We start from the raw sequence: 13,091 nt of genomic DNA, 5'->3' as shown, positions 1-13,091 counted from the left end.
CGTGTGAGTGATTGCACAAAGCAAGGGCCCCAGGAACTGAAGTTTGGGGGTTTCCGAGGAAGCTGGGAAATAGAGTTCCTCACCTCTTGGTGAGCTGGAGGGTCAAATGTCCTCAGCATCCTGGATTGAGAGGAATGAAGGTTCCAGAGAGCCGTGCCTGTGGGTTCCCTCTCAAGGCTGAGCCCCTATTCTGATCCTGTAGATCCAAACTCCAGACACTAAGATTTCCTGAGGGAACCTCAAGCTACAGTTGGGGGAGTCTCTGGATAGAGGGAAAATCACCATCGCAGGCCTGCCTTCTCCACAAAAGGATACCCGAGGATATCAATTCAATATTTTATAAGGGCTCGCAATAAATTTAAGGAATACCTCCAAGGTTTTGAGAACCCGACTGGACTTCCTATGGAGCTTTATGAGATGGCAGAATCATTCATCAGGACTTAACGGAACTTCATTTTTAAGTGGATGGCTCCTTCCCTAGCAGGGAGGTTCTCAAAGAAAACTAGCCAGAAGGAGGGGAGCAGAGGAAGGAAAGTGTCCTTGGGGTCCCGAGAGTATGGCCAGACCCCGCCTCAGAGTCAAACCTTTCCAGGGACTCCAGAGTGTGTCCAACCCTTGCCTGAGAGCCAAACCTCCTCCACTATGCAAGTGCATGGCTACTCCTGTGCCTGAGACCCGTTTTTCTTTATTAAACAGTCGGACACCGTGAAGAGTGAGTGCTGCACCCCAACACCCATTGGACCCCAACATCCAGCCACAGTTGATGGGAGGGTAGGTTGGATAGTGGCCTCCACCCAGGCCCAGATTCACAGATTACCCTGGGAACATAGTGAGTTCAGTTTATGCAACTAGAGATCAAGGTAGGTGGGGGCATGGCAGGTTAGGATAATGCCAGAGGCTGTCGGGGCCCCTGGGATGAGTTGCCTGCAGAGCCAGCTATGCAGAGAGGTGGGCCGTGATGTGGCATCCCTGGGTATGCAAGGGCTCTCACAGCTCACCCTCTTGTGGATGGGGACCACATGCTTATATCCCAAGTCTGCTTCAACGTTGTTAGATGTTCCCTGCAAGGAGCCAAAACCCACCCCAAGTTAAACTGTCCCCAGAGAGCGCCATGTGACCTGGGGGAGGCTACTCCGCGGCAGCCTCTGCACTGTGCACCTTAGAGCCCGGTTTGCCGGCTGCATTTGGCAGCAGCTCAGCTCTTTATCCAAATGAGTTTGGCATTTTTAAAAAAGCATCTTTATAACATCTCCAAAATGAATATTTATAGGGCAAGGATGAGGGAAGGGCTAATTGTGGTGGAGAGCCTGTTGGAGCAACACTCCGTGGAAGACAGTCCCTGGAGAATGAGGCCACTCCTGGTTCTGGGGACCATCAACCCCTCTGTAAGGGAGACCCTAGGAGAAGCGCTCTAACCCATCAGTGGGAAGCTAGAGATAACAGGACCAGGGGCTCAAACTTGGAGGCTCCCTTTGGGCAGCAGGAGAGGCCAAAGCCGAGGCCAGGCGAGGGACTAGAACTCTAGAGTGTTATCACTAAGCTTTCCCAGGAGCCAATGACAAACCTCCCGCCATGCCAATGGCCCAGCTGTGGGGCCATCAATGACATGCTAAAAAAGGCAGCCCAGAAAACCTGCAGTCTGCCTTAGGAAATTCTCTGGGCTGTAAGGTCTCTCTGTGGAGCCCAGGGAAGGGAGGGGTGTCAGGGACTAGGTCCCTGGAATTTTACCCCTGGAATTTTCCCAGAAGGAACCAGGTGACTCAGCAGGGCTTGCTCTGCCCCAAGCAGGGGCTCTGCACACAGTGATGACTCTGTGTCCAGGTGAGATCACTTGCCATTGGGCGGACCCCGTCCATTCAGGAGCATGTGTGAGTTGCAAGGGCTTGACACTCCGTTGGCTCCCTGAGTCTTGAGGATGCTGACATGTCTTCTTCCCCAGGTGAGGGGGAGGCTCTGCTGGGCAGAAGGAAGAGAAAGGTGGGGATGGCAGCAAGGAGGTAGGCCAGGCCCAGGGAAAGGCAGGAAAATCCTGTAGGATGCTTCCCTGTTTCACCGCCACCTTCCTGCCCCTCTCACCTCCCTCTCCGTTTTGGTACTCTCTGGTGCACACCAGAACAGCCGGGGGCAGGGTCTTCAGGAACCTGCAGAACTGTGTTCAACAGCACAGAAGTGCTCACTTCCTCCTGGGGTAGCTCTTGGTAACAACAAGGCACAAATCTGAGAGAATGCGGAGGTTCATGGGAGGCTGGAGGGCGGGGAGACATGAGTGCCTCCAGCCACCTACCCTCTAAGCTGATACTTCATGCTGAAGTCTACACAGGAGCCTCTCCCTGGAGGAGGCCCAGAATGTTTCTCGTAGAGCCACAGGGACTCAGAGAACAGCCTCAGGGTCGCTCCAAGGGCCTTGTCCCAATGGTTGGGGGTGGGTAGCAGACCTGTGTGTACAGGAGGTGGATGAAGGACTCTGGCCTTGACCCTAGTACAACAGGGAAACTTCTGAGGTCAGGCTCTTCCTGAGAAAATGACTGTTGGAAATGTGGCTCTCATTACTCAGGGCTTTCCTCACGGTCAGGACCTGCAGGGTTGACCAGACTTGGCGGCAGGGGTTCATGCAGGGGCAGGCACCAGGGGGAGGGTATCTGAGGTAGAGGGTTTCTGGAGGGACCAGAAATAGTCACCGTGGTGGGTCTTAGTCTTCCCAGCCAGTTTTCCATTTCTCCTCTGTCCCATTTGGCATGTTTAACCCAGAGTGCATGCTGAGACACCCCCCTGCATCACCTGGTCCCTTACAGTGTAGTAGGCACATGGAGGGCTTCCCAGAGAGGGTGCCAGGCTGTTCTGATGAGTTGAGGAGCAGGCCTACAAATGCACCCAGACTGTGTTCAAGACCTGGAGGTAGAACCAGGGAGACATTTTGGGTCTGCCTGGGAGTGACAAGGGCAGAATGGAGGGCAGTCTGGACCATGACGGCTGAAGGTCATGGGGGCTCAGTGGCGGTTTGTCATGACGGGCTGGCACACAGCGATGAAGAAATAACTCCTGAGCTGCGAGGTGCCAGTGAAGTCAGTTGTGAGGCCATCGCCATGGCTAAGGAGCCAGGATGAAGGGGACAGGGAAGTAACTCTGGGCAGGGAGGCTGTGTCCTCCGGTTTGTTGAGCTCAGGCCTCAGTGGAGTCCAAGAGGCTGCTCTACAGCAGGTTTTGTTGTGCTCTGCATCCCAGCGGAGCATCTCCCAGGGAGAGACTTAAGTTTGGGGCAGATTTCTTAAGATACAGAAGAAATTGGCCCCTGATTTGTCTACCTATTTATCCATCCATCTATCCACCCATCCACCCTCCCACCCACACACCCATCTACCCATCCATCCATCCATCCATCCATCCATCCATCCATCCATCCACCCATCCACCCATCCATCCATCCATCCATCCATCCATCCATCCATCCACCCATCCATCCATCCATCCATCCATCCACCCATCCACCCATCCATCCATCCATCCATCCATCCATCCACCCACCCATCCATCCATCCATCCACCCATCCACCCATCCATCCATCTGCACACTCATGCACCCACCCATCTATCCACCTATCCATCCCTCCATCCCTCCATCCGTCCATCCATCTATCCCTCCCTCCATCCATCCGTCCATTTATCCATCCACACACCCATGCATCCACCTACTTATCCATCCACCAATCCACCCCCACACCCACCCACCCACCTATCCATTCATCCGTCCATCTGTTCATCTGTTTACTCATCCATTTACTGGCCTGTCTCCCCCTTATCCTTGCTTGGGGGATCCGTCTATATAGAAAAGCAGTCTAGGGCCACATGGGATAAGGAGTTCACTAGCTCTCCTTGCCTTCTATCCCTTGTTGCCTGTAAGGCCGTCCTGGGGTGAGTAGAAACCAGGCTGCCATCTGACTCTCCTCATAGATGGTGGGTAATAGGGTGAGGGCTACAGGAGGGGCTCCCTTTTCACCCCAACACTGATCTCAACCCTGTTTCCATGCCTCTAAACTAGGAGAGGCTGTAGCCCTGGGAGCTTTGAAGCCTGGCCTACCTGTCACCTCAGGTCTTCTTCCAGGGTGTTGGTATGTCCTCCAGGGAGAGTAATGGCTTTTGGAAAAGCTGGCTCTGAACCCGACCGGTTAGCTTGGGGGCTGGGAGGCTTTGAAGCCCTGCCTGGCCCCAGACTCAGATCCTAGGATCTGCCCTCTACCCAGCCTGCAGTCTGTCCTGGGTTCCGTGTGCTGACCTGGAACTGCTGAGTAATTCACGTCTGGCTGGGGGCTAAACTGTTGGGCCTTGGGCTGGGCAGCATCCTGCATCTGCTGATGGTTGAGCTGTCACCTTACTGAGGGGAACGTCCATCGCAGGAGACAGATTGCTCTCCCCTGACACTATGGCAGTGAAAAATGCCTTTCTTTCCGAGCTGCCAGGGAGGTTTTCCCTCTGCTGTTAAGGGTGCGTGTGTATGCGCGTGCGTGTGTGTGGGGGGTGCCTATGGGTACACCAGGTCTGGCAGTGTCAGCCTTCCCGGTGTGGTGGGGGCTGTGGGATCCTGTGGTGTGGAGAAGATGCCTCACGTTCCCGTGACTTTCCCTTATAGCTCTGCTCCATGGGCCACACTGGCAACACAAGCCCTCCCCATAGAGATGCACCATGCCCCGAGTGTACACCACAAACACCAGGGCAGTGGTTAGTTGATACCGGGCAGTGCTGCAGACTCCACTTCTGTTGGGGACTCATGGTGCTCATGGGCCCCATAAAGGCTCTGTGAAATCCAGCTCACATCCCCAGCATGCTGAACGGGTACCCAGCAGGGACACCATTTTAAGCAGCAGCTTTAGGTCTCTGATATGCCTCAGGGTTTGTGGCTCACTTCAGTTCCTGGCTCTTGGTGACCAGCTGACCATCCTGGACAGGACTGCAGATATCTGGACTGAGCATTGACAGAGAGGGGTCATGGAATTTGTCTGGAGCCCAGGCTGTCTTCCCACTGACCTTGCTTGCCTGTGGAGTCAGTACCTATGCCCAAGTCAGGCCTAGACCAGGCCAGCCCAGAAAATTGGTCCATAGGCATAGTCACAGGGGTATCCTGAAATCTACATCAAGTCAGCCCCTTTCCTTGGCCAGTGCCCTCCCCGGCCCATGGACCTTCCTGGAACATAGCTTCCTGCCTGGCTCCTTGGTAGCTCAGGTCAGGGCATGCTGCACAGGGGACTGGGGAGGACCCAAGATCACAAAGAAGCTGATGCTACCATGTGTGTAGGCCCTGGGGAGTCTCAGGACAGGGTTCTTATGGCTCTGCTCACTGGGAGGGTTTCCTCGAAAGCCATAGGCAAGGTATGAGTGTGTTTTGACTGCTGTAACACGTGCTGTACACTCAGTGCTTGAATACTCAATTATCCTCTTACAGGCTAGAAGCCGAAGCCTGATGTCAGCTGACTCCCTCTGTAGGCTGCAGGGTTCCACCCGTGGTCCGCTCCTCCAGTACTCCCACGCCTCCAGCCATCCTTCCCCCTAGAAGGATCTTGTGAGGACACTGGGTCCAGGATGGTTCAGAACAATTGCCATCTTGAATTTCTCAAACTAACCCCTTCTGCTGTGCAAGGCAGGGTGGTTACTTTTCTCATCGCTGGGGCTACATACCTGGAAAGAAGTAATTTAAGGAAGGAAGGGCTTCTGTTGGCTCGTGGTTTGAGGATGCTGTCATCGTCGTGAGGAGTCCCTGTGGCAGAACATGAGGCAGCGAATCACCCTGAATCCCGGGTGGGGATGCGGAAAGGGGCGAATCTGCTCCTCGGAACACAGAAAGGGGCAAATCTGCTCCTCGGAACACAGAAAGGGGCGAATCTGCTCTTCGGAACACAGTGGTGGCGCACGCCTTTAATCCTAACACTTGGGAGGCAGAGACAGGCAGATCTCTGTGAGTTCGAGGCCAGCCTGGTCAGTTTTACTTTCTCCTTCTCATTCAGTACGTGGTACTCAAGGCCACAGGATGGTGGATCTTTCTGCCTCAGCTAAATCTCTTTAGAAACTCCCTCACAGATACACTTAGATGTATGGGTGTTCTAAATCCTATGAAGTTGGTAAGGAAGATGGACCATCACACAGAGACATGGCCTGAGGTTCTGGAGTATCCTTGAGAAGAGGGGTGGAATCTTCTGTCCATTTCACGTCCTGTTCCAGCTCTGGACAGAACTGAGTAGGGGAAATGGGGCTAACTTACAGCATCCTGGGGAATGTCCCAAAGAAAGCTATAGCTAAGTCCTTTAAGATCTAGGTGCCTATGCCCGGGGCTGTGTAGTCCTGAGGCCAGGAGTGGGGTCAGTGGGGAGAGAAGGTGGACTGGGCCTTTACCTAGGTTTGTCTGTTATTCAATTGAGGAGAAATTCATGCAAGATAAAGGAACCAAGATGGTAATACCTTTAATCCTTGCACTCCAGAGGTGGAGACAGGAGGGTCACAAGTTCAAGGTCATCCTCAGCTACACAACAAGCTTCCTGGCTGCGTTGGTTATGAGAAATCCTGCCTCAAAAGAAAAACAAAACAAAGATAAAAAGAACCATTTTAAAGAGAGCATCATTGGACAGCATCTATGGCATCTAATGCTGTATAACTGTCTCTTCTAGGTCCCTCCATAACATCACCTGAAGGAAACCCACTTCCCCTGGGCTCTCCTTCCCTGCCTGTCTATGGATCTGTCCATCCTGGGGGTTCCACATTCACTCCACGTACAGTTTATGGCCCCCTGTGTTGACCCTGCTCCGTTTTTAACAGTCATGGTATGTAGCAGTGCTTTGGTTTTTATGACCAACTAATATTCCATCCTATCCACATGCGGTGTGTTGTCCCCTGGTCATTAGTCGATGACATCTGGGTTGTGCTGTTTGCACCAAAGCCAATGCTTCAGGGACCCTCCAGACATGTGCCCAGCAGAGCAGTTGCTCGGGCATATTGAGGTCTTATCACTGGAGAGGCTGCTGCCTGTTTTCTGCAGTGGCTTCACTGACATGGAATGGTCAGGGTGGGGATGAAGACATGGGCTTGGATGGGAACAGTGTCTCCTCCATCCTGTTGCCTGGGGAAGAAGTAAGAAGTGTCCACCTCTCTTGAGAGCCGTGTGTTCACAGGTACAAGGACAGACGGACGGTACATGGACATTGCTTAGCCTCAATGTCAGTGAGTTTTGGGGGAGAATGATTAGTGGCAAAGGTGTTCCAATTTCCTTCTCCTGGGTGGAGGACAGGCTGGTTAGCCAGATATGGACTAGTCTCCTCTGTAGGAACCTACACAGCTGTGGGAAAATGTCTCTATAACCTCTGACTGGGCTGACCCATCATGGACCTCGAACCACTGCCCCATAAGATGTTAAATCTCATCCAAATTCAAGCTGAATTACATAAACATGGTTCTGTCCAGAGACCCCAGTCCCACCATGTCCTGTCCTGGGCCTCGCTGTCTAGTAATCAATGGTTCAGTCAGTTGACTGAATAAGTCATTCATCCATCCATCGTCCATACATTTAATTCTCCAAAAAGAGATATTGGAAGCCTCAAAAGGAAATGTGTTGGGGACAACAGTTCTCGAGACCTTCCCAACTATCCATGTCATTATGGACACAATACTTACTCATTTATTTGCTTATTTATTTATTTTGAGGCAGTCTTACTATGAAGCTCCTGCTGGCTTGTTATTCACCATAGCCCAGGCTGGCCTCAAACTCTAGGCACCTCCACTTCCTGAACGCTGGTATTATAGACTTGTGCTACCATACCCAACCACACATGTGCTTCCTGAATGCTGGTATTATAGACTTGTGCTACCATACCCAACCACACATGTGTTGCATTAGCCCCACACTGGAGTGCCAACATGTAGTTGTTGGTTGGTTTTTAGTCTTTTGCTCTTTGGGGGCCTGCCATCCAGCTCCCAAATAAATACACTCAGGGAGGCTTATTATCACATATAAATGCTCAGCCTTAGCTTGGCTTGTTTCTAGCCAGCTTTCCTTATCTTAAAATATGCCATCTACCTTTTGCTTCTGGACTATGTAGACCTTCCTTTACTTCTTATTCCGTGGCTTGCTGTGTAGCTGGGTGGCTGGCCCCTGATGTCTTCCTCCTTTTTTTATTCCTTCTCATTCTCCTCCAAGATTTCTCCATCTGTTTATACTCTTTATCTGTGAACCCTGCCTATCCTCTCTCCTGCCTCACTATTGGCCATTCAGCTCTTTATTAGACCATCAGGTGTTTTAGACAGGCAAAGGATCACAGCTTCACAGAGTTAAACAATTGCAACATAAAAGAACGCAACACATCTTTGCATCATTAAACAAATGTTCCACAACGTAAGCAAATGTAACACATCTTAAAATAATATTCTACAACACATGTGCACTCTTGAGGGGACCTCAACTCTGCGTCCCCTGTGAGGAGGTGCCTTGTTCCCTTATCGGTGGGCAGCGAAGTCCTAAGAGGTTGGGAGCTTGGGGCCCATGGCTTCCCTCTTCAGGAGTTTGTCCTCTGGCTGTGTCCTGGGGGAATTTGGGACAGGTTGCTTACTATACCTTCCCTGGGAAAGAGGCAGCCCCGTAGCCTGTGAGTCCTGGGTCTAGCTGCAGCACTGCACCCACCCCAGCTTGGACAGCCATGGGTACCCTTCTCCCTGTTTCTCTCTCCTTGGTTGGGACACGGGTCACAGCCAGCCTATGTGGTGATTACGGTATGGCTTCATCTCTCTCTTGCTTCTGTGGACTGGTCTTGGTCAGTGTCCTCTCCTGCTGGGTTACCGAGAGCCTGGGAGTAGAGCTGAAGGGGTGTCCTTATCTCACCACCTGGGAGCTGGCCTTGGTAGGAGCAGGCTGCTTACATGTTCCTCCTGGGAAGATGTAAATGATCACCTTTCCCCATATTGGCCAGTACAGGGCTGGGGGACACTTCTCTAAGTACAGGAGGTTTGTGAGTGGATTCTAAAACAGCAGGAAGCCTTCGTATGCCTGTGTTCTGTGCAGGGCTTTGCCGGAAGAAGCACTCATGTCCACTGTGGGGCCTGTTTCTGGCCTCCACTAATGGCTCCCAAGTCATCTCAAGTGTTTGTTATCATTGTTCTTTACAGTGGCAGGGTGGCAGAGACCTGCTCAACGCTACTCTGCTCCAAGGGGATAGTTGGTTGATCCCAAGCTGCTAGATTCTGAGTCTCAGCTCAGTGGGGCCGTCTTCCCAAGCTTTGTCTTTTCTATGACCCGGGTGGGAGCCAGAACGGAGGCATTTCCAATCGTACTCACCACCGTGGATATGGGGTCTTCCAGCCATACACCCTTGTCAGGGTCTGGAAGATGTAGGAATGACCAGTGAGTTGGCCTTGTCGGTTGCTCAAGGTGACCTGTGATTCTCATTACCTGGGGTTGGTTTGGGACCCTCAGGAAAACTGGTCGTGACTCTGTTGCTCCTTGACCCAACCCTACATTTGAGCAAAAAAGACACCACTCTGGAGATGTTAAAGCCCTGGGCCAGCTGGGCCTTTAGGGGACTAAGGCCAGGACAGCACCCATCTCCCTTCCTGGGCCCTGCTCCCTGGGTCAGCTCCAGTCTCCCCAGGCCACTCTGAGGAATGGGCTGTTGTAGCCTTGGAGAGAGGCAAGTGCCCACTGCGGGAGGAGGCACCTCTGTACTGGGTCTAGCTAAAAATAGCAGGGGGATTCGGACAGGACAGGGACAGCCGGTAGCACGACTGGTCAGGGAGGGGTTGAGAGGGGGACGGGGCAGCCCAGGACCGCTGTCAATGGTGCCGGGGCTCCCACCCTGTTCCCTGCTGCCTGGCCAGCCTCGGCCCAGCTGACAGGCTATTTTTTCCCCTGCTTGACTAAATATGGTCAGGGCGCACAGCCCGAGGGGGGCCACTTGGCCGGGCCGCGTGTTTGGGATGTTTGGCCGGGTATATAAGAACTGCCAAGGTGAGGTCGCTCCTGATCCAAGGGCCCCATGCCCCACCAGCCTTGGGTCAGGCCATCCCGGCAATGCCCTCCCCCCACCCCCCTGCATGCATGATTCTTGGCCTGTGGGGCTGCGTGCATGTGTGAGCGTGCATACCCGCGGGGCTTTTCTCTTTTTCCCTTTTGTTCTCCTCTGACCTCTACCTGGTACCGACAGGGCTGAGGGTACAGGAGCTTCCTGCAGCTTTGACCGGGCAAGCAAGGTGTGCAGCTGGGCTCTGCCTCCTTAACTCTGCATCAACGCTCTCTCTCTCTCTCTCTCTCTCTCTCTCTCTCTCTCTCTCTCCTCCCTCCCCTCCCCTCTCCCCTCCTCTCTCTCTCTTCCTCCTTCTCTCTCTCTCAAGATTTCCCTGCTGCTAAGTCTGCGCTGCTGCAGGAGAGCTGGGGGGAAGGGCAGGGGTGCGGAGTCGGGGTGCTGGTGTCTTCTTTCTCTCCCCCCCCACCAAGTGCGGACGCAACGGGAGCTCCGGCCCGCCCCCACCCCTGCATTTGCGATTGGCTCCGGGAGGAGGTGGCTACCGCTGCCGCTGCTGCAGCATCTCCCGGGGAGCCGCGACCCTGCGCCCGCTGCCACTGCTGTCGCGGTCACCAGCCCAGCCCGAGGGGCGCCCAGGGCTCCCTGGTGAGTCCCTTTCAGCTGGCTGCTGCAGCTGCCCACCAGCTAGGAAAGCCCCTGAAAACTTATCGGCAGTGGTGGGGGTGTGCCCTCTGGTGAGGTGGGTGCTGTGGGTGCTGGTGCCGCGTGGCTCCAGAAGGGGTGCCTGGAGTTTTCTCTTGGCTCCCGGCATCATCCACATTTGGAAAACTGCAGAGCCAGCAGCCGGCAGGGCTGGGAGGGTTGGGAGGGCGCGTCCAACCGGGATGCAGGAACTTTGACATACGGCTTTTTTGCAAGAAAGCAGCGCCCCTGGTTGCTTGGTGGAGGGCAGGGTGGATGGCGCCCGCTGTTCTGGGGTATTGGCACGGGAACCGAGGAACAGATTAACCCGCTGAGTGTAAAAGCAGCGATTGTGGCTAAACTTACCCTGGAACTTACAACCTCCACACGAGTGTCCTGGGGGGTGGGGAATTTCTGAGGAGCGCTGACGAGGCTGTCAAGAACGGGGTTCTGGATCTCTGAAGCTCTCCCAGCCCTGCCAAAATCAGAAGGGTGCTGTGTCAGGCAATCAGGGGCTGCAATTGGGGCTGGGGCTAGGGGCTGAGCCAGTGTTCACAGTGGAGCGACTCCGGATAAGGCCCCGCCCCAGATGCCGGCTCTCCTTGCCACGGGGGTCTGCTTGGAGGTGGCTGATACCACTTTTCTGTCATCGTGGGAAACTTTTTTGAGAAGTGGACTCTCATTCATTTGTGAATGAGTGGCTCCTGGGGATGTGGGCTCAGTTTACTCCTGATCTGGTCCCCCTCAACTTTCTATTTGACATCCAGATACCATCAAAGAAACATCAGGGAGGTGGGGCAGAGGGCTGAAGTGTCTGTTCTTAGAGTTCTTGGGGAGCCTAAGCAGGAGCCAGGGTCGGGCTCAGCCACACCAGGGGAACCCCCAGAGGCTGGGTGCTGAGGCTGCTGAACTGGCTGCCATTTTTATCCTTGGCTATGTGGAAATGAAAATTTAACAGATAATGCATGGGAAGTGGGCATAGTTTCTGTCCCTTGCCAGGTAGCTCGTTCCTGCTGCATGAAGGTGCCTCTCAGCACCCTAATCCCCTCTCCACCCTCCATGGCTGCAGCTGCCACAGCCAGGGGACTTCTGCATGCTGCAGGCTCTGCAGAAACAGGGCCCTCACAGTAACTGGAGAGTCCGGTTGCTCTCTGGGGTGTTTCCCCACAGGGACAGGGCTGGTCAGGTCATGCCAGAGACAGACATCATCCCGCTGACAAGGGAGAACTGGACGTTCTTTTAGACACTGGGACTGCCCTGCAGCCCCACACCACGACCAAGCCCAGCCAGACCCTCTGTGTTTACACCAGCCCAGCTCCTTCTGCAATGGGTATCTCGGCTCTCTCCCTAGGTAGCCACCTGCAGGGACACCTGTTCCAGGGTTCCAGCACCTTACCTGCAGGCTCACCTTGGTTGATAGTGAGCCTCCTAGCATGTGAGTCTCTTCCTCCTCCTGTCTTTCTTCTTTTTTTTCTCCCCCCTTTTTCCTTTTCTCCTTTTTCTCTCAGGTTGAGAATGGCTCAGGTCCCCTGTTGAGGACCTAACCTCAAAGTCCTGACCATCTTTCTGGTTTGTTTGTTTTTTTTTTTTCTTCAGATTTCCTCCTATCTCTCTCTGGGTGTCGAAGTTGATAGGGCAGAAGGGAGTCTCCACTTTACTTCCAGAGAGGTCTCAAAAATCAAGAGGAGAAATAAAACACAACTAAGTTTCCCAAGCACTTTTTAAATCTGCCTTTCCGCTTCTCCGAAGTCGGCACGAGTAGGGCTCTCCCGGTCCAGGAGGACAGCCCCTTCGTTTAGCTATAAAGCACTGATCAGGGACTGATGGAAGTTGTGAGATCAGGTGAGGGACAAGCCCTTCAGGGATGACCTCTGGATTTTCACGTAGAGGGGCCGTCGCCATCACCTCAGGTGGCCACACTGCCACCAGGGATGAAGGACGCTCAGGTTGGTGACCATAGGTGCAGAGAGAGGATAGAGGGTAAAGAAGAGACAAGAGGGGAGGGGACCAAAGGAGGAGGTGGCCAGAGTAGAAGCACTCCCTCAGTGGCTGGGCATCGACTCTGAGACCAGGCTGAGCCCTGAAGAACTGGCCATGAGCAGGTCACCTTTCAGGAGCCCCTAGACACCTTGTGGGGACATGGAGTCCGAGACCGCCGCGTTTCTCCTTCACTTCAAAGAAAGAGGCACCGAGCCCCCCTCTCCTCAGGGCCCTGCCAGGGAAGCTATCGCCTGTCCAGGTAAGCCCCTTGGTTCATTTCTGCAGACTCGGAAACTGCTGGTCCCCATCTGTCCTTAGGGAGCTGGGCTATTCCTAGGACAATGATGTGCCTGGTCCTTGGTCTGGGGTTCTCAAGCTGCTCCTGAATCCTGGCTCCTTACCCCATCCTCTCTGTCCTTGGTGGAGACAAAGTGGATAGGA

General features: G+C 53.8%; 1 long non-coding RNA gene across 1 annotated transcript; it reads right to left on the bottom strand.

The window, feature by feature from the left end:
• Window positions 1-1,276: 1,276 nt before the first annotated feature.
• Window positions 1,277-9,452, bottom strand: LOC121440898. The gene is made up of 4 exons (XR_005973393.1): window positions 9,305-9,452; window positions 6,445-6,546; window positions 5,668-5,746; window positions 1,277-1,953 (listed from the first exon to the last, which is right to left on the bottom strand). It is a non-coding gene; the product is annotated as an uncharacterized LOC121440898 (long non-coding RNA).
• Between the last annotated feature and the right edge of the window lie 3,639 nt (window positions 9,453-13,091).

This window comes from Microtus oregoni, unplaced genomic scaffold (assembly GCF_018167655.1).
Source record: "Microtus oregoni isolate MIOR12 unplaced genomic scaffold, Mior012 000071F_ref0000514, whole genome shotgun sequence".
Classification (NCBI taxonomy): Eukaryota; Metazoa; Chordata; class Mammalia; order Rodentia; family Cricetidae; genus Microtus; species Microtus oregoni.
The sequence above is the reverse complement of the archived record's forward strand: the minus strand, read 5'-3'. Positions and strand labels throughout refer to the sequence as shown.